Source organism: Tupaia chinensis, unplaced genomic scaffold (assembly GCF_000334495.1).
Source record: "Tupaia chinensis unplaced genomic scaffold, TupChi_1.0 Scaffold000081_1, whole genome shotgun sequence".
NCBI classification, from domain to species: Eukaryota; Metazoa; Chordata; class Mammalia; order Scandentia; family Tupaiidae; genus Tupaia; species Tupaia belangeri.
This window is the reverse complement of record NW_006159542.1, coordinates 424047-444228: the sequence shown is the minus strand read 5'-3', so window position 1 is coordinate 444228 and position 20182 is coordinate 424047. Positions and strand designations below refer to the sequence as shown.

At 46.9% G+C, this 20182-nt stretch overlaps 1 protein-coding gene and 1 non-coding gene across 2 annotated transcripts in view; one reads left to right on the top strand and one right to left on the bottom strand.

The window, feature by feature from the left end:
• EPB41L4B (erythrocyte membrane protein band 4.1 like 4B) overlaps positions 1 to 20182 on the top strand; it is a gene marked incomplete at its 5' end in the record, with an annotated part of 173769 nt that overhangs the window by 7925 nt on the left and 145662 nt on the right.
• Positions 18177 to 18283, bottom strand: LOC114006779 (U6 spliceosomal RNA). Its single transcript, XR_003548460.1, has one exon. It is a non-coding gene; the product is annotated as a U6 spliceosomal RNA (small nuclear RNA).

The following is a 20182-nucleotide window of genomic DNA, read 5'->3' as shown; positions in this document are numbered from 1 at the left end:
CCATCTCGACAGAGGCCAGGAGCCCACTCTTGCCCAGGAATCTCTGATACATCCCAGCGCCAGCTCTCGGCCAGGGCTCCTGTCTGTGGGCAGGGTCCCCAGCTGATTCATCTTGGTGTGTTTTTCCTGGTTGGCGGCTGCTTTTCTCCCCCACTTTTCATTTCGTGTTTGGATCTGTTCACAGTAGAATGATAGAAAATACAGGAAAGCAGGAGAAGTTAAAACAGCACCTAAAATTTCATCAGAGAGAACCACTGTTAAAACTGTGGTGTGGTTCCATCTGTGCCTTTTCGTATTTAGAGAAAATGTGGATTTAAAGTGGTGAACTTCTGTGGGTTGATGGAAGTCTCTCCCCACTGCTTCAGCACACTTGAACAGGGACGTAGACCTTGAATTTGTGTCTCTTCAGGGTGAGACCCCCCAGCCCTCCTCTGTTTACATTCCCTGGGAACCTTAGCTGAGGGCGGGGGCAGTGCTGGTTGGTGTGGGTGAGAAGCAAGCTGCCTGACCCGAGCCCCTCACCCCCCCAACACTTCCCCTTCCTGGCAGGTTAAGGTCTTGTTAATGGTGACCTCAGAGTCCCCTTGCATCTGGGAGCACCTGCTTGGGGCATTTGTGACTCTCTCACTTGCCCAGGGATGCCCGAGACTCTGCTACCAATCAGAGATGATCTGGCAGAGGGGATCCCAAGCCTGGCAACCCTTGATGTGCCCCCTCTGCCCTAATCTCCCTAATGGCTCTTTTTTTGCAGCTCTCCCTGGAGCTGCGTTTATCTCACTGGTCCCTCTTGATTTTAATTTCTGTCCCCCTTCTCCCCCCCTTTTTTTGAGAGTTTTTTTTTGCTATACGGTGCATGCGCTCGCCAGAAAGACAGAGACAGAAAGTGAGAAATCACCCCCCCACCCCCAGGGGGGATGGCCACACCACAATCTCTTCTCCTCTGTTCTCCTCTTGGGATCTTGAGAAGACACACACGCACCCGGCATGACTTTAAGCCACTGGGTCCAAGACTCGAACCCCGGTTGACTACATGGGAGTCCAGTGACATAGCCATTATGCCAACTGCTCTTCCCATTTTTACGGTTTTCTAAAATGTCTGTTTGCCCATCGTTATTATTTTTTTTAGTTGTTAGAGAGGGATAGAGGAGAGAAAAGAGTTTCTTGAGCTCCCAGTCTAGAAGGGCAGACAGGGCTAATTTATACTTAAATTAGCACATACTGGGTTGTCGGAACGTATTTTTTTTTCTGTCTTTCTGTGCAAAATGCATCCTGAATTTTCCAACAACTCAATAAAACAACACAAGCAATGCAGCATGAGTAGCTGAAGGATGGGGTGGAATTGAAGACTGGATGCCGAATGATGTTGGAGTTGTCCCAAAGGATGCATAGGCATTCTGCTAGCAGGCTTCATTGGAAAGTATCTGAGCAGAGAGAACAGCAGGTGCAGAGGCTTGGAGGATGGGAGCCACCTCTGGCCTCTGGGTTCCTTGGGGTTGGGGAGGATTGTAAGTTTCATGTTTGTCCTTGGATTTTTTTTTTTTAATAATTCATTTATTTATTTTTAATTTTGACCAGAGAGGGACAGAGTGAGAGAGACAGAGAGAGTGAGAGATAGGGAAAGTGAGAAAGCAAGCCACCAAGTCCTGGACTCGACCTGCAGTCGTCCATGTGGGAGTCCAGCGCCCTTAACTGCCATGACACCTGCTGGCCCCATCCTTGGATCTTAAAGGAGTGAATGTAGATGCGTGACAATGGCTGGTGGTAAGGCCAACATTGACCAAGCGTTCACCGCACACCTAATACTGTGCTCTACGTGCTTATCTTGTTGAATTCTTACAGAAACAACTAGTGGTTACTGCCCCCGGCCCTGCTCTAGGAGAATCAGGCCTTAGCAAAAGGGTTAAGAAACGTGCACAGGATCACCCAGTCATTCAGGGTAGGCTCTAGCTTCACGCTTAGACAATCCAGCTGGAGGAAGCTTGTGGTCCGGAGAGGTCTCTAACATCAGGGCAGTGGGTAGGAGGGGCAGGTGGGATCTGAGCCTGCTCTAGGGGTCTCCAGGCAGATGAGGACCCCTGAGCCTCAGGGGGTTTCCCCCTCTGGAAGCCTCCTTGGGGCTTCCAGAGATTGGATTTATATTTTCAGTGAGACTGGTTGAACGTAATTTTACCTTGCTGCATTCTAATGTGATGGTCATAATTCTTCAATACTCAGGTCAGAAGCAACATTTTAAAGAGTGATTAATATGACACTAAAATGATCACAAAGAACAGCATTTTATATATTCTCATCCTGCTGCATAGCACTAGTTGGCTTCACTTTGCTCCTTTTAGTCTTTGTGCTTTTGTATAAATATTTAAAAGCATGGTATATATTCTTAAAAAAATAGTTTTAGGCCTAATGGTTAAGGGATCTGGATTCCACATGGCCTACTGCACAGTTTGAATACTGGTCCCAGGGGCTTGAAAAGTACACTGCCCCCCCACCACCCTCCCAAAAAAAGTGCACTGCTTGCATGCTTGTGTGCCTCAACCCCAAAAGAATGGAGAAATGGAGAAGAAAGGATTATGGCATGACCATACCCCATGTGCTTTTCCCCTCTTCATTCTCTGTCTCTGACAAGCACTTGTGCCTTCTGGAAAACTGAAATTTTTTTCCCCTTCTTTCTAAGCTTCCCATCACACTTCTCACCAGTTTGGTGCCCTCTTGCATGCTTATTCTGGATCACTTAAATTCCACCCTCACTCTCTGTGTGTGGTGTGCCTCAAATAATACCTGTCTATACCTGTCTCTTGTTGGAGGTCGATGTGCAAATACCCGGTCTCTTACCAGGCAGGGAACCCTACCTCCCAGGCTCACAGACTCGGCTACCTCCCTGAATCGCCACCACCAGGGCAGATAAGTATCCTCCTCCCCTTTACAGAGGATCTCTGAGAGCAGATGGCTTGGGCCACTCAGCTAGCAAGTGTGCAAGAGCCAGACTACCCAGGTTTCCGGACTCACTTCCCAGTGCTTTCCCCCAGCCCATGCTGTGCACACCCAGCCTTCCTGTTTAGAATGTGTTCGCTAGAAGTCCCTGGGAAGGTCAGAAATTCCTGCAGCCAAATCCTGTCTCTCCTGAAGCACTTTGCCTTTGAGCATCGCTGGCATTTAGGTTTTTGGCTACCATTCCTCAGCCTTTTTTTTCAGATTCTTTTCCCCAAAGTCATAGCTGGCCAGGTGCCCAGCATTTCCTTCTTGTAGCTAAGAACTGGAGGATGATACCCCAGGGGTCCCAGCCCTCCCGTGGGATCATCTGGGCCCCCTCGTTGCCCCTCCCTGAGCTTGGTCCCTGGAGCGGGATTGTCTACACTGCTGTCCTAGCTGTGAAGATGCCGACTGCCTGGTTTGGCAACTGCCTGCGGAGTTGGCATCCCTCAGCTCTGTGGTGTCTCCTCTGTGCGTGTTTCGTGATCTGAATGTCGTCTGTATCATAACATGTTGAAGTGGGCCTAAGTGGGCCTAAGAGCGCTGCTTTATCCTGTTGCTCACTTGCCCGGCTGTACCTCCGCTGAATTAGGAAAAATGATAACAGACACACAAAAGTGGTATAAACAACACACATCTTAGGGTGTTTTCTTTTTAAAAAATGTTTTAGTCATTTATTTCTTGAGCAGGAGATAAAGATACCGTGATAAGGTCTTTGCACACAATACGCCTGCACACCCAGCCAAGCCTCGATCACAGGATGCAGGTTCACCCCTGCCCTGCACAGGGAGGCCCCGGTCGGCATGGCGGAGGGTTGCATTGCTGCACCACTACCTGGACTCCCGTCCTAACCATGTTAAGTGCATACTTTGGTGGCGTTAAGTACATTCACATTGTCACCATCCATTTTCAGAACTGTTCATCTTCCCATCCATCCCCATCACATACTAACTCCCGGCTTCCTGTCCGCCACTCCGGGCAGGCGCCGTTCTACTTTTACGTCCTTATGAATTTGCTGGCCAGGTACACCTCCCGTGTGTGGAATCGTGCAGTGCTTACCCTGTTGTCTGCCTTACTCAGTTAGCACACTGTCCTCAAGACTCGTCCATGGCATAACCTATGGAAGAATTTTTGTTTGTTTTTGTTGTTTTGTTTTGTTTTGGAGAGGTTGGTTTTTTTTTGTTGTTGTTGTTATTGGGCATGTGCGCTCCCCAGAAAGACAGACAGAAAGCAAGAAATTACCCCCCCCCCCACGAGGGGCGGGCCGCTTTTTTTGATGGCATGCTGCAATTCCTTCTCCATTCTCTTGGGATCTTGGGCACACACTCACACGTGCCCAGCATGAGTTTAAGCCCCTGGGTCCGGGACTCGAACTGTGGTTGGATACATGGGAGTCCAGCGACATAGCCATTACATCAACTCTTGGTCCCCATATGTCAGAATTTCATAGCTTTTCTTTTCTTTCTTTCTTTTTTTTTTTTTTTTTTAAGAGGTTTTTGCTTTAGGGTACGTGTACTCACTGGAGAGACAGAGACAGAAGGAAAGTGAGAAATCACCACCTGGGGGGTGGCCACACTGCAATCCCCTTTCTTCCATTCTCCTCCCAGATTCTTGGGCACACATGCCCACACGCCTGGTGTGAGTTTCAAGCCATTGAGTCTGGACTCACACTGCCGTCAGCCATGTGGGAGTCCAGTGACGTAACTGCCATACCCTCTGCTGGCCCCTAGAATTTCATGGCTTTTTAAGGCTGAATAACACCGTGAGTGGGTGCCTTATGGTGTTTATCCATGGACCTGCCCATTCACCTGGGACAGCGCCATGGGAGAGGAGACTTGGATATCCCCAGCGCGCACTGCCTGATTTTGTCCTTGGCAGTCTGGCCCCTCCCTCTGGGATCTCCTGCTTCGTGTTGAGCCTCCTCCAGGGTTGCCTGGCCTTGTTTGGGGGTGTGTGGCAGACAGGTATCTTTCTCCCCCTTCCATTTTTATCAAGAGTTGCTCACTGTGGGCAAGACCTACGTCTTTAGGGCATGCAGAGATCGGGAAGACAGGTTCCTTGTCCTCAGGAAGCTTGAGTACAGCCATTATGAAAGTGCCGCAGAGTTGAGGAGTGGGAGGGAAGAATTAACCTAAGGAGAGCAACCAGGAAAATATCTGAAAGGGAGCTGGGGCTCTGAGGAGTAGTCAAAGGAGAGCTTCCTGGTGACTGAAGCAGCATATGCAAAGGCTCTGAGGCTTGGAGTAACACGCCCAGGAATCCTGCTTTCTCTGCCCCTGTCAGTGAGCCCAGCCATCTTCGTTTCCCATTGGATGTTACTTCTTTGAAGAGGCCCTGTTTCCTTCTTTTGTAAAGTTTTCAGTAGGTTTGTTGAGAGAGTGAGTGTATCTTCTTAAACTTTTTAAAAGAATTAGTTTTATTATTTTTAAAATTTGTTATAGGACCTGCAGTCTCACCAGAGAAAGGCAGGGAGCGAAAGAAAGTGAGAGTGAAAGCAAGCTGCCATGTCCAGGATTCGAGCCATGGTCAGCCACATGGGAGTCCAGCTCCTTAACTACCATGCCACCTGCTGATCCAAGAGTATGTATGTTTGTATGTATGTGTGTGTGTGTGTGTGTGTGTGTGTGTGTGTGATGTTTTTAAAATGTATTCCATGAGAAAAGGAGACAAAAAGAGAGAGGCACCCCCAACAGCGTCTGCACACATCACCCACCCCAGCCTCAACCAACTTGGGTCCTGGGCACATGTGCGCTTACCCAGTGTGCTCAGGGAGGTCCAAGGATGCGAACCCAGAACCTTCCCCAGGTGGGTGCAGATGTGTTACTGCTGCACTGCCCGTCTGGCCCCAAGTATGTTTTTTTCTTGTGTCTGCCTTCTGTTTCTTCATCATCTCTTTGACACTGTTTTTTTTTTTTTTTTTGGAGAGGTTTTTACTATAGGGTGCGTGCACTCACCAGACAGACAGAGACGGAGAGACAGAAAGTGAGAACTCACCCCCCAGGGGGGATGGCCACGCCACAATCCCTTCTCCTCCATTCTCCTCTCGGGATTTTGGGCACACACGCACACGCACCCGGCGTGAGTTTAAGCCGCTGGGTCTGGGACTCGAACCGCGGTCGACTACGTGGGAGTCCAGCGACATAGCCATTACGCTAACTGCTGGTCTCTTTGACACTGGTTTTGAATGAAGTTTTTTTTTTTTTTTTTTTAAAGAGGAATGATTTAATTAATTCCACTTGTTATTATTACTTTTTAATTTGACCAGAGAGAGGCAGACAGAGAGAGAAAGAGAAAGAGAGAAAGCAATCCACCAGGTCCAAGATTCAAACTGCGGTCTGCCACGTGGGAATCCAGTGCCTTTACCCACCACGCCATCTGCTGGCCCCAGGTTTCGAATGACCCTTGACCATGGATTCTCTTTCTCTAGCTCACTCCTGATTGGGTACCTTTACATTTGGGGAGGCCCCGGGTGAGCCTTCCACCTCTCCTGGCTGGTGATGCCAGCTTTCATTTATTTTAGAGAACATAGAATCAGTGAACCCCTAGCCAGGGAAGTGGGGCCAGTTGTGGGACAGCTGGAACCCAGCCTGGTTCTGGGTGGAAGACCTTTCCTGTCTGTCTGGGAACACGCCCTCTAGCTGCTGCCGCTCACCTGTGGCAAATGAGCAGTGAAGAGCAGGTAACAAGTGCAGCTTCCTGGGCCCGGCCCTCCTGGCTCCTGTGAGTGACATCCAGGCAACCCTCTTTGCCTCTTTTAGGCTCCGCTACCTCTTCTGAAAGCCAGCCGGGGTTGGCACATGGCAGAGGGTTCTCCTGCTCATAAAAGGGATGTGGACTTCAGGCAGGAAAGCCTGGTGAGCTGTAAAGGCTTATGAGGGTTAGTCATTAACCAGCAGACCTTAAAACAGTCCGTCCAGTGGTGCTGGATCCTGATACCCAAGACCCAAGCCATCTGTCCAGTTTCAATCTATAAAGGGTGGCATCAGTGTTGCTTTGATGGCAGCAAGAATGACTGGCTAAAGTCCAGGGAGGGGCCCAAACCAGCCTGGGACTGGCCCAGGCCATGTACCTGAACTAGTAGTGACAGATCTATGGGATGTAAGGGCGAAGACCAGAAAGGAGAGCTGGGATATGGATTTTTTTTAAGAAGAATTATTTATTTAATTTTCTTTATCATTATTATTATCTCTTAATTTGCTATAGGGCATTTGCTTTCACCAGAGAGTGGCAGAGAGAGAGGGAGAGGGAGGAAGCAAGGTGCCAGGTCCAGGACTTGAACCATGATCAGCCGTGTGGGAGTCCAGCATCTTTTTTTTTTTTTTTTTGGAGAGGTTTTTGCTACAGGGCGCGTGCGCTCGCCAGATAGAGAGAGAGAGACATAGAGACAGAAAGCGAGAAATCACCCCCCAGGGGGGATGGTCACGCCGCAATCCCTTCTCCTCCATTCTCCTCTCGGGATCTTGGGCACGCACGCACACGCGCCCGGCGTGAGTTTTAAGCCACCGGGTCCAGGACGCGAACCGCGGGCGACTACATGGGAGTCCAGCGACATAGCCATTACGCTAACTGCTGGTTCCCATGGGAGTCCAGCATCTTAACCACCATGCCATCTGCTGGCCCTGGGATATGGTGTTTTAATGGGAGAGTGGGGACTCCAATGTCAGAGGTATTGGTTCAGGATCCCTGTGTATTCTAAAGCTATAGTTTTTTTTTTTTTTTCTCTGTGAAGTCCAGAAATATTTAACTTTATTCTTTTTTTTTGGAAAGGTTTTATTTTATTATTTATTTATTTATTTATTTTTTGCTATAGGGCGCATGCGCCTGCCAGACAGACAGAGAGAGACATAGAGACAGAAAGTGAGAAATCACCCCCCAGGGGGATTGGTCACACCGCCCTTCTCCTCCATTCTCCTCTTGGGATCTTGGGCACACGCACCCGGCATGAGTTTTAAGCCACCGGGTCCGGGATGCAAACCGTGGTCGACTACGTGGGAGTCCAGCGACATAGCCATTACGCTAACTACTGGTTCCCCAGAAATATTTAACTTTATTCTAAAAGCAGTAGAGAAGTTTCTCTTCATCAGAGGCTCTTGAAGGAAAATGCAAAAATTATGAGCTCTCTTTCAGAAGAAAAAGAGGGATTGCATTTACTAGAATTGCTATAGCATATCATTTATCTTACTAACTCACATCAGGGAATGAGCTTCCCACATACGTGAATTTCCCAGATAGCCACAGTTTATTCCCTTTACTGACAAGACCTGTTTTATTTCAGCTATTTCATTCACTTAAAAAAAATTTGTTTTTAATTGTCCGAGTATGTGCATGTTCACCAGAGAGAGAGAAACAGAGAGAAAAAGAAAGTAACCTCCTCCCCAAGAGGCATGGTCATGCCACAATCCCTTCTCTTCCATTTCTCCATCCACCAGGTTTGGGCACTTGCTCACATGCGCTCTACATTTTTTCAGGCCTCTGGTGCTGGGACTCAGGTCATGGTTGGCCATGTGAGATCTAGCTCCCTTAACCACTAGGCTTGGGGACCAGCCCCATGTACTTGTTTTTTAAAAACCTACAAGTCACAGAGCATCTATCTAGCATGTGTCAGGCCCCGTGTGAGGAATGTGGCATGATCAGCAGTGTGGACCCTGCTCTTAAGGAGCTCATGTGGGGTGGTGGTGGAATTCTTTTTATTAAGAGAGGTTTTTGCTATAGGGTGCGTACACTCACCAGAAAGAGAGACAGAAAGCGAGAAATCACCCCCTGGGGGGGTGGCCATGCCACAATCCCTTCTCCTCCGTTCTCCTCTTGGGATCTTGGGCACGCACACACACATGACTGATGTGAGTTTAAGCCACCGGGTCCAGGACTCGAACCACAGTCGGCTACCTGGGAGTCCAGCGACATAGCCATTACACCAACTGCTCATCCCGATGGTGGAATTCTTGAATTGCAGCACATATCCCCTATTCCTCTGAGAAAGAAGAATGATCACTGCTAACCTTGGCTGGGTGTAGCCCAAGGTTAGTGTGCTAGGTGCTTGTCATGACAAGGTCTGCAGGACTCCAGTGCTCCTCTCAAAGGACATGAAGGCTACCCCCTCAGGCAGTCTGGGGCTTCCACATACTCTGGGTCCTTTGGTCAGCTTTGTATCTTGCTTTACTCTCAGGCCTTTCTGGGGCTGACTAAGGAGTTACAACAGTGGCTTTCAAAGTTTACTGTATGCTAGAATCTTCCGGGAGGTTTTCAAAGTCCAGCTTCTAGGGCACACCCAAGACCCATACCCTCAGGATTGCTGGGCCTGAGAGGCAGGACCCTGTCATCAGAATATTTTAATCCTCCCAAAGTGATTTCAAGGGGGCGCCACACTTGAGAATCAGTGTTTAGTTGTGTAGTGTTTTAGGTTTAGATTGAGCCTGTACCTTTCATAGTTTTATTTCATCCTTTTATATAGCATCTCTTTGAGAGAATTGTGAGTGTTCCAATTTTATAGAAAGCACAGCAGTGAGATTTTGGGCCAACTTTCCACGCTGGTAAATGACAGATGTAGACTTACAATCATTTCCAGGCTCTGAGTCCACTTCTCTGCAGTTCTCCAGCGCTGTCACCCCAGTGGTTTTCACAGCTCCCCAACCCCCACACTTCACTCCTCACCTGTGTACCTTTGCCTGCGTTCTTTTTTTTTTTTTTTATTGGCTCATTCTTATCTCATGAGGGCCTAGCCATTTCTTAGGGCCTATGTCGGATACTACTGTGTTTACGAAGCTTGTCCTGAACCACCCATCCTCCTGCTCTTCCCAGATAGCATTCTTTCTCCTCTCTGGGAACTCACAGGGCCCTTTGACCTTGGGTGGGACCTAGAACAGTACACGTTATAATCGTTCTTTATGTAGTAATTCAAATCACAGGTAATATTATTGACTCCCCCCCAATTTTTTTTTTTCAAATTTGTTATAGGGTGCCATAGACAGAAAAAGAGAAGAAAAGTATAAGAAGGCACCCCCCAGGGTGGATGGCCATACCATAATCCCTTCTCTCCCATTTTTCTTCTGGGATTTGGGGCACACATGCATACATGCTCAACATGTTTTCAGGTCTCTGGGTTTGGTACTTGAACCACGTAGTCAGCTATGTGGGATCCGGCTACCCCAACCATACCACTTGTTGGCCCTACAAATAATTTTTTTCTTTTTTTTTTACTGTGGTAAAATAAACATGACATAGAATTTGCTAGTAGTGACATTTAGTACCTTCATGGTGTAGTGCAACCATTATCACTGTCTAGTTCCAGAACACTGTCGTCACCTAGAAAGGAAACCTATCCCCATTAAGCAGCCATCCCCCCACTACTTCCCAGCCCTGGGCAACCACTGATCTGCTTTCTGTCTCATGGGTTTGCTGACACTGGCCATTTCATCTAAATTGAATCATGTAACCTGGCATTTTGTGTCTGGCTTCCTTCACTTAGCATAATGTTTTCAAGGTGTATTGACCATTGACATTGTTCTAAGCCCTTAGTCCTAAGGGAGTGGTTTACCCCATTGACTCCCCCCAACTGTGTAAGGAATTGCTGGATAGTTCTGAATGGCCTCCTCCTGGTATTGATGTGGAGATTGAGGCACAGAGAGGGTAAGCGACTACTAGCATACTTTCAGCAGCTAAGTGCTCTTGAACCCTGCACTGTCTTGTGGCATCTCTGACCTTCGGAGACTAGCTTCATAAGCTCAACCTGCGAAGTCAAATTTGAAGAGCAAAGATGAAATTTTAAAAATCAATCTACAGTGTGGGCCAACAGGTGATATGGTAGTTAAGGCATTGGACTCCCACATGACAGACCATGGTTCAAGTCCTGGACCTGGCAGCTTTCTTTCTCATTTGCTTTCACTCTCTGCCTCTCTCTGGTCAAATGATTGATTGATTGGAAGGAAGGAAGGAAGGAAGGAAGGAATCTACAGCGTGAGAACAACGTATGATACAGTTCCAGGAACAACAACCATCCGAGGTACCATACCCTCAGGGCTGCAGAAGAGAATTACTGGGATGTTTTTTGCAGTTAAAGTTCTTGGTATAACTGGAGCAGGTCATTTTTGTTGTAGATCACCTGCAATCTGCAGATGTTGAGGTAGGATTGTACCTGTACTATCTGAGGCCAACTGGTGTTCCCAGATTACTGGAATGTTGAGGAATGAGTTTAAGAACTCCTGAAAGGTAGAGGGCACCACAAGTAAGGGGCTTCTTATCCAAGTAGTGCTTGTTATGTGCCAGACATAGTTCCAAGCATTTTATATTTACTCAGTTAATTCTCACCCACATCTTACGTGACTTGTCCAGTTTTATGGATAAAGAAACAGGAGAGGTGTACCACAGTTAAATATCTCATACTAGGTCCATATTAGAATGTGGTGGACCTGGGACCAGCAGATGGCATAATGGTTTTGTCACTGGACTCCTACGTAGTGGATTGACTGCAGTTCGAGACCAGGACCTGGCGGCTTAAAACTCATGCCAGGCGTGTGTGCGTGCATGCCCAAGATTCCGAGAGGAGAATGGAGGAGAAGGGATTGGGGCATGACCATCCCCCCTGGGGAGTGATTTCTTGCTTTCTTTCTCTGTCTCTTCGGTGAGTGCACACACCGGATAGCAAAAATATCTCTAAAAAAAAGAAAAGAATGTAGTGGACCTGCAAAGTCTGGTCCCCATACCCTGCATGCATGTGCCAGCTTGTTTTTCAAGCTGTTGGGGCCGGGCTCCCATTCTGGCCAGCGATGTGAGATCTGGCTGCTTCTGCGCAGTCCCCAACTGCTGGGTTATGGAGCCAGCCCTAAAAATTTTCTTATTTTCCGGTTTTATTTGTAGCATACCTGTCCTGAAACAATGAGAACAGAACAACCTAGTTATTGTATTTGAATAGGATGAGAAAAGGGAAAAGTTAATGGAATAAATACTGGTTTTATAACAAAGAAATGTTAACCTGTCATATTAGTTGTGTGTGTGTATTTTTAAAGAATTATTTAATTTTATATATTCATTCATTTATTTTAATTTGACCAAAGATATACACACATAGAAAGAGAGAGAGAGGTAAAGTGAGAAAGCAAGCCACCAGGTCTGGGACTCAAGCTGTGGTTGGCTGTGTGAGGGTGTCCAGTGCCTTAACCACCATGCCACCTGCTGCCCCCACACTTTAAAAAAATAAAACAAATAATGACAGTACAGGGACCAGTAAGTGGTGTAGTGATTAAGGCACTGGACTCCCACCTGGCTTGACTATGGCTGACCTTGGTTCAAGTCTCAGACCTGGTGGCTTGAAAATAGCACACCAAGCATGTGTGTGTGCACCAAAAATCCCAGAAGAGAATGGAGGAGAAGGGATTACGGCATGGCCATCCCCCCACCCCTTCAGAGGGTGATTTATCACTTTTCCTCTGTCTCTGTCTCTTTCTGGCAAGCACTTACATGCTATGGCAAAAACCTTTCTTCTTTCTTTTTCTTTTTTTTTTTTTTTTAAAGTAATATGTGTTTATTTTAGAATTTTAAAATATTGATTAAAGAAAAGTCAAAATAAAAATCATATAGTATACTTCCACCTCATTAATATATATATATTTTTTTGAGAGTTTTTTGCTATAGAGCGCGTGCGCTTGCCAGAGAGACAGAAAGCGAGAAATCACCCCCCAGGGGGGATGGCCACGCCGCAATCCCTTCTCCTCTTGGGATCTTGGGCATGCACGCACACGTGCCATTACGCTAACTGCTGGTCCCATACCTCATTAATATTTTGATAAATACCTTTGCCACCTTTTTTCAAAGTATGGAGAAACAAATTTTCTCAAAGCTGGATGCAGGAGATAAAGGAGAGAAAAGAACCAGCGATAACATCAAAGAAAGTTACTCACTCTTCAAGACCCTGCCTGGATTCTCTTCCAGGAAATCTCCCAGAATTCTCAAGCCTGGACTGTTTCCTTTCTGAACTCAATTAACATAAATAACCTATACCACCCATTGGAGGATATAAAAAGTTACCACTTTACGTTATAATCCAGATTGTGTGATATTTGTTTCACCAACTAGATTGCAATCTTTTCTTTTAGAGAGAGAGAGGGTTTTTTTTAATAATTATTTATTTTATTTTATTTATTCATTCATTTATTATTATTATTATTATTTTTAGTTTGACCAGAGAGAGACAGAGGGTGAGACTGAGAGAGAGAGGAAGTGAGAAAGCAAGCCACCAGATTCAGGACTTGAATCCTGGTTGGCCATATGGGAGTGTCCAGCGCCTTAACCACCATGCCACCTGCTGGTCCCAACTACCTCTTGTATTAAAAAAAAAGCTTGAGATCTGGTTGGTCTTGGGGAGGGAACATCTAATCTTTGTAGCCAGGGGGGGTGACTGTATGTTGGTACTGAAGGATCCAACGTGGCCATGGCACAAGAGAACACATTACTGGGCATTTCTGGCTCCTATTTGAGTAGAGTTGGCTCTAAGGTCCTGGTGAGAATGCTGCCCCTTCTAGTGTGTGTGTCAGTCTTCATGGTGACACTCGGAGTTGGACAGCTCAGATACTGTTGCCCCCCTTTGGCTGAAAAGGTGACTGTTAGGAGCCTGCCCGTTTGTCTCGTTCTCCCCCAAATTCATAGACTGAAGTCCTAAACCCCTGTATTTGGGGTTAGGGTTTTTCAAAAGGTAATTAAGTTTAAATGAGGTTGTCAGGAAAGACTTTGATCTAATATGACCGGTGTCCTTCTAAGAAGAGGCAATTAGGACACAGATATGCACAAGAAAACCACGTGAAGACACAGAAGACGGCCATCCGTGAGCCAAGGACAGAGGCCTCAGGAGAAATGAAACCTGCTGACACCTTGATCATGGACCGAGTCTCCAAGACTGTGAGAAAATAACTTCCTGTTGTTTCACCACCCGGTCTGGGGTACTTAGTCATGGCAGCCCGAGCACACGAATACGGTAGACTCAGAAAACTGTGTGTGTTCTTTTGACCCTTTGGCGCTCCTCCACATCATCATGCTTCTCAGATAACCGCAGTGCCAGACAGAATGACCTGGGCGCTAGCATAGCCGGCCAGACAAAGCCGTGTGTGTGTGTGTGTGGGGGGGGGCTTCGTTACAAGGAGAGGTGGCTTTTGATCGGGTTTGGCTTTAGTGGAGTGGGGAGTGGAGGTGACTGATTGATCACCACCCTGAGCAGCCAGGCATAGGCAGTCCAAGTGCATGAGCAGTGTGAGTCACCTCCCTGAGCAGAGTCCACGGAGGACACGTTTGGACCTCAGGTTGCAGCTGGTAGGGTGCTGAGACAGGGGGCATGGGAAGGAAGGCTAAGACCACGAATGTTCTGGAACCAAGGAATGTTGTGCCTGGGGTGTGGGCTGTGCAGGTTGCTAGAAGGTAGGTGCAGTCTTGTTCCAGTCTGGCGGACTGCACAGTGGGTCTAAAGTAGGGTGATGCTGGGCTTGGGCAGGGAGGGTGCATGCAGTGGAGTTGAAGGACTTGGGATCCTTGGTGGTTGGATTTAGGGATGGGATTGCTGGAGAAGGTGAGATGTGGCCTCCAGGTCTATGCATTGGCAGGTTAATGAGGTCTAGAGCCCGGGATAAGGCAGGTTTAGGGACCAGTCTGAGAACTGTGTTCACTGGGTCCTATGTTTTCTTTATTTAAGAAGACCCCCAGGACAGCAGTTGTCGTAATGGCTATGTCACTGGACTCCCATGTAGTCGACCGTGGTTCGAGTCCCAGACCTGGTGGCTTAAATTCATGCCAGGTGCATGCAAGATCCTGAGAGGAGAATAGAGGAGAAGAGATTGCAGCTTGGCCATCCTCTCTGGGGGGTGATTTCTTGCTTTCTGTCTTTTTCTGTCTTTCTGGTGAGCGTATGCACCCTATAGCAAAAAAAAAAAAAAAACCTCTCCAAAGAGGAAAAAAAAAGAAGACCCTCCCCGCAATGGTGTACATTTCTCTTTTTCTTTCTTTGTTTATTTCATGAGAAGGGTGTGAGGAGGCAACCCTAACAGGGTGTTCCTGCTGCAGTCTACCTTCAGTCACAGGCAGCCTGGATCCCTGGGGTGCTCGTGCACACACGTGTGCAGGGAGGTCCCAGGACTCTTCTCATAGGTCACGTTACCCCTGTGCCACCACCTGGCCCCTATATGAGTTTTATGTCGCCACAAAACCTGGGTTCGCTCCTGACTCTGTTTAGATGAGACCAGCATGAGCTCACAGGTCAGACACCCGGAGACAGTTTGGTGAAGATTTAGATGGAACTCATGTCTGATGGGCCAGCAGAGGGGCCTAGGAGACAGAAAGGAGGGCTGCAGGCTTGTCCTCTGTCAGGCTGTGGGCTAGCACTGGACCCGGCTCCCGGAGCCTCTGAGCACAGATAGGTGCTGATGTTGCTGCAACCAGGTCGTGCAGGCGAGGGAGGGAAGGCAGCTCTGCCTCTTGGCCACTCTGCCTTGACCCTGAAGGAGTCTACAGCATCAAGGGAGAGGATAAAAGAAAGGGATCGGCCTTTATTGAGGGCCTGCTGTTACACAGAACCAAGCCATGAGCCAGGGAGATGAAGTCAGGGATGCCTGTCATTCCCCACACAACCTTCAGTTCTATGAGAATAAGTGTCGTCTGCATTTGCGAAAACTCTGCGGTGTTGACATGATTTTTGCCCAGTTTTCTTGCTCAGAAAGAGTCAGGGCAGGGGACAAGAAAAACAAAACAAAACAAAAATGGTGATCTACCTTCTTCTTCGAGGACTCTGCAAGGCCTCTCTTTTCCGTCAGAGCTCTGGAATTGTTGTTGCTGCCTGTTTTAGGTTCAAAACTGGTCTCTGACTTGGGACCAAAGGAAGAAAGCAGTATTTGAGTAATTAATTCATTGAAAATTATGGCTCTGAGTCTCAGCTGGGGTTCGTTTTATCTGAAATGTTTATCTCAGGGCTTTATAGCTTACCCACGTAAGATGGCAGGGGTAGATGTGTGTACACCAGATTGGCCCCAGCTGAATTTGGAAAGCTTGTTTTTCTGTATTCACCGGCATTATGCTGAGTGAAATTAACCTTACACAAAAGAGTAGCCTTCAGTGTGATTCCATTTATATGCAGTTCTAGAACTGTCAAAACTAATCTGTGCAGAAAACAAATCAGAACAGCGCTCTGCCTCTGGGCAGGGCGGTGGTGGGAGGAAAGGGCCAGGAATTGCCTGGAAAGGGGTGTCAGAGAAGCTCTGGAGAGCTGGGAGTGTGCTGAATATAAGGGGCATGGGTTACACAGATGCTGCTTTTCACCTGTCAGATATTCCTGCCCTCCCCCGAAAAGAAGGGTAAAAAAAAAAAAAAATGAATGGAGGACGGGGGAGGAATTAGTAAAGGAAATGATAGAATGTTGATCAGTGTTAAAGCTGAGTGACAGGTGTTTACCGTATTACTCTGTTTACTTAGTATCTATTTGAAATTCTGTAAAGTAAGTTTTTTTCAAAGACAGAAGAGTGTCAGGTGATCTGTGTTGATTCTTCCGTCCCTCATGCCCGCCTGTGGCCTCCCCGGGAGGATGTGGGATCTCAGGACAGTGGGTCAGGTCCCAGTCACTCTGGGCTTGCTCACTCTGTCTTGCTGATGACCCTGAACTTTGGCTTCCTTCCACTGGCAGCTGTTATGGTCCTGTCCTCTTGCTGTCCATTTGATCTGAGAACAGACCTACCCCTTCTGTTGACTTTGACCCTCCCCTCCCCCAAACCTGGTCTCTCCTGATTTCTGACTCCCTCCCTCTCTTTGGGACTGATTCCTAGTATTTCTTTTTTTTTTGGAGAGGTTTTTGCTATAGGGCCCGTGCGCTCGCCAGACAGACAGACAGAGACAGAGAGACAGAAAGTGAGAAATCACCCCCCAGGGGGGATGGCCACGTCTCAATCCCTTCTCCTCCATTCTCCTCTTGGGCTCTTGGGCACGCGCACACACGTGCACGCACACACATGTGCCCGGCGTGAGTTTTAAGCCACCGGGTCCGGGCCACGAACCGCGGTCGACTACGTGGGAGTCCAGCGACATAGCCATTACGCTAACTGCTGGCCCTAGTATTTCTTTTTTTAAATTTTTAATTAAATTTATTTATTTTTATTTGGCAGAGAGGGACAAAGGAAATTCCTTGAGAGAGGGAGAGAGTGTGAAAGGCAAGCCGCCAGGTCTGGGACTTGAACTGCGGTCAGATTCCTAGTATTTCTCTACTAGGATCAACTACACGGAAGGTGAATTCCCTGGGATCTCATTTCTCCTCCTCTGAGGGTCATAGGTGCACCTGTGTGCCTTTGTTCTTAGCCATAGCTCTGCGGTAAATCACAGGGCAAGCACCTGGCTGTGAAGGATGCAAGCTGCGTGAGTCCATTTACATGAACTTCATGGCGGAATGAGTGTATGGTTCCATGGGAGGGAAGGAGGGAGTGGAAATTGTGCAGAGGCTGGGGGATGTTCTATTTTTTTTAACCTGAGCATGGTTCCAGAGTCGCTCACTTGCAGTAATTCTTCGATTTGTACACCTATTACCTGTGCACTCCTGTCTGTGTATGTCACACTTCAGTTTAAAAAATCAAGGGTCTTGGACCAGCAGATGGCCTAAGGTTCTATTGCTGGACTCCCACGTAGTCAACCACGGTTTAAGTCCTGAGCCCAGCGGCTGAAAACTCACTCCAGGCCCATGGTGTGCATGCCCAAAATCCTAAGAGGAGAATGGAGGAGAAGGGATTGTAGCGTGGCCATCTCCTCTGCGGGGGAGGGAGGGTGATTTTTCACTTTCTCTCTCTGTCTCTCTGGCGAACACATATACTCTATAGCAAAAATCTCTCTTAAAAAAATGTGCAGTCTGTACAGGTATTTTTTTCTTTTTAAAATTGTGATTATTGGTTTACGTGTAATCAATTTATGTCTTTGAGGGCTACAATTTTTTTTTTTTTACATACTGAACAAGATTTTATTCATGCTGCTAAAAATGTCAGACCTTAAAAAATCAGTAAAAAATATAAAGAAGTAAAGCACTAACTTTTAAATTGTACATTATATACCATCATGTTAATACACTGACTCTAAAGATTACAGAACATTGTTTTAATAATACATTGATAAACAGCCACTTAAATGGTATAGTTTTAACATCAGTAAAAAGGGAATTACTACCAAATTTAATAACAAACATAAACATTGTTTCAAAAATTGGCTTTAAAACTATGGAACGCTTCACAAATCTGCGTGTCATCCTTGCGCAGGAGTTGTGCTAATCTTCTCTGTATCGTTCCAATTTTAGTATATGTGCTGCCGAAGTGAGCACTACAATATCTTTTTAAAGGCATGCATATATGCCCATATTCATTTTCTTTAGCGTTGAACATTATGTTGTGCACATCTGTTAGTAGTGCTACTAGATTTTTTCTGAAATATATTGTGCATATTTTTTACTCTGCTGTGATACTCCATCCTATGGCCTCATCCCCTTATTTACATGCATTCTTGTGCCCATTATAAATTTTCTCATGAAATTCTGCCACCCTCTCCTGCTCAAGGTTTTATTTTTTTTAAGAATTATTTCTTTCTTTTTATTTACTATTATTATTATTTTTAAATTTGACTAGAGAGAGCCAGAGAACGAGAGGGAAAGTGAGAAAGCAAGCCACCAGATCCGGGACTCGAACCACAATCAGCCATGTGGGAGTCCAAAACACCTCAACCACCATGCCACCTGCCTGTACCACTTGCACAGGGTTTTTAAAAATCTCTCCATCTTACATAAAAAATTCAAATGTGCAGATTTTCTAAAACATTGGAAGAAGGATGATCTGATAATACAGTCTGAGTTCCCACAGAGTGGCAGGCGTCTCTGTGCAGGGACTGCCCACCCCAGCCCTTCATCACTCATTTAAAGGTTCCCCACCTGTCCACCGGCCTGCAAAAGTTCCTCAAAGTGCTGGTGAGTGGTGGCACCCATGTCACCCAATTAGAGCCAACCCTCCTACCTCTTTCTCTGGTTTTCCTAGAAGATGTAGGGACCAAGAGTTGGATGCCTGGCTAGCGGCAGTCTTGTAGGAACACTTTCTGACATGGATTCAGAAGTCCTGGGTCTTTGCAGCCCTGTGTGTTAAGCATTCCAGGTGAATTTGTTATGCTTCCACTGGCAACAATTGAGATTAGTTTATGACCAGCCATAGCAGTTAAAGTTGGCGCTACGTTACTCTATTGTACCTAGGTGTTCAGTTCTGTAAATAATTTCCTATGTGTGTGGGATTTTTTTTTTTTTAAGGTTTTTGCCCTAGGGTATGTGCCCTTGCCTAAGAGATACAGAGAGAGAGGGAAAGTGAGAAATCACTCCCTAAGGAGGGCTGGTCACACCACAGTCTCTTCTCCATTCGCCTCTTGGGATCTTAGGCATGCATATGCATGTACCCAGTGTGATTTTCAAGCCACCAGATCTGGGACTTGAAACATGGTCAGTCATGTGAGAATCTATTGCCTTAACCACCATGCCACCTGCTGGCCCCTGCATTCTACTTTAAAGTAAATACTTGATAGCCCCTGTATTCTATTTTGAAGTAACGTTTTCTAGTAATTTTTTTTTTTTTGAGAGATTTTTGTTATAGGGCATGTGTGTTTACTGGAGAGACAGAGAGACGGAAAGTGAGGAATCATTCCCCAGGAGGGATGGTCACACCACAATCCCTTTTCTCTTCTCTCGGGATTTTGGGCACACATGCACACAGGCCCAGCGTGAGTTTGTAGCCACCGGGTTTAGGCACACATGCACACAGGCCCAGCATGAGTTTGTAGCCACCGGGTTTGGGACTTGAACCATGGTTAACTACATGGCAGTTACACAGTGTAACTATTATGCCATCTGCTGGTTCCACCTTTTCTAGTAATTTCAGTTAATGTATGTACCTTGTTTGGCATTCCATTGTTGCTTTTCAAAATGCATCTATGATTGGGAACCAGCAGTTAGCGTAATGGCTATGTCGCTGGACTCCCACGTAGTCGACCGCGGTTCGCATCCCGGACCTGGTGGCTTAAAAAACTCACGCCGGGCGCGTGTGCGTGCGTGCCCAAGATCCCAGGAGGAGAATGGAGGAGAAGGGATTGCGGCGTGACCATCCCCCCGGGGGGGCGATTTCTCACTTTCTGTCTCTATGTCTCTCTCTCTCTGTCTGGCGAGCGCACGCGTCCTATAGCGAAAACCTCT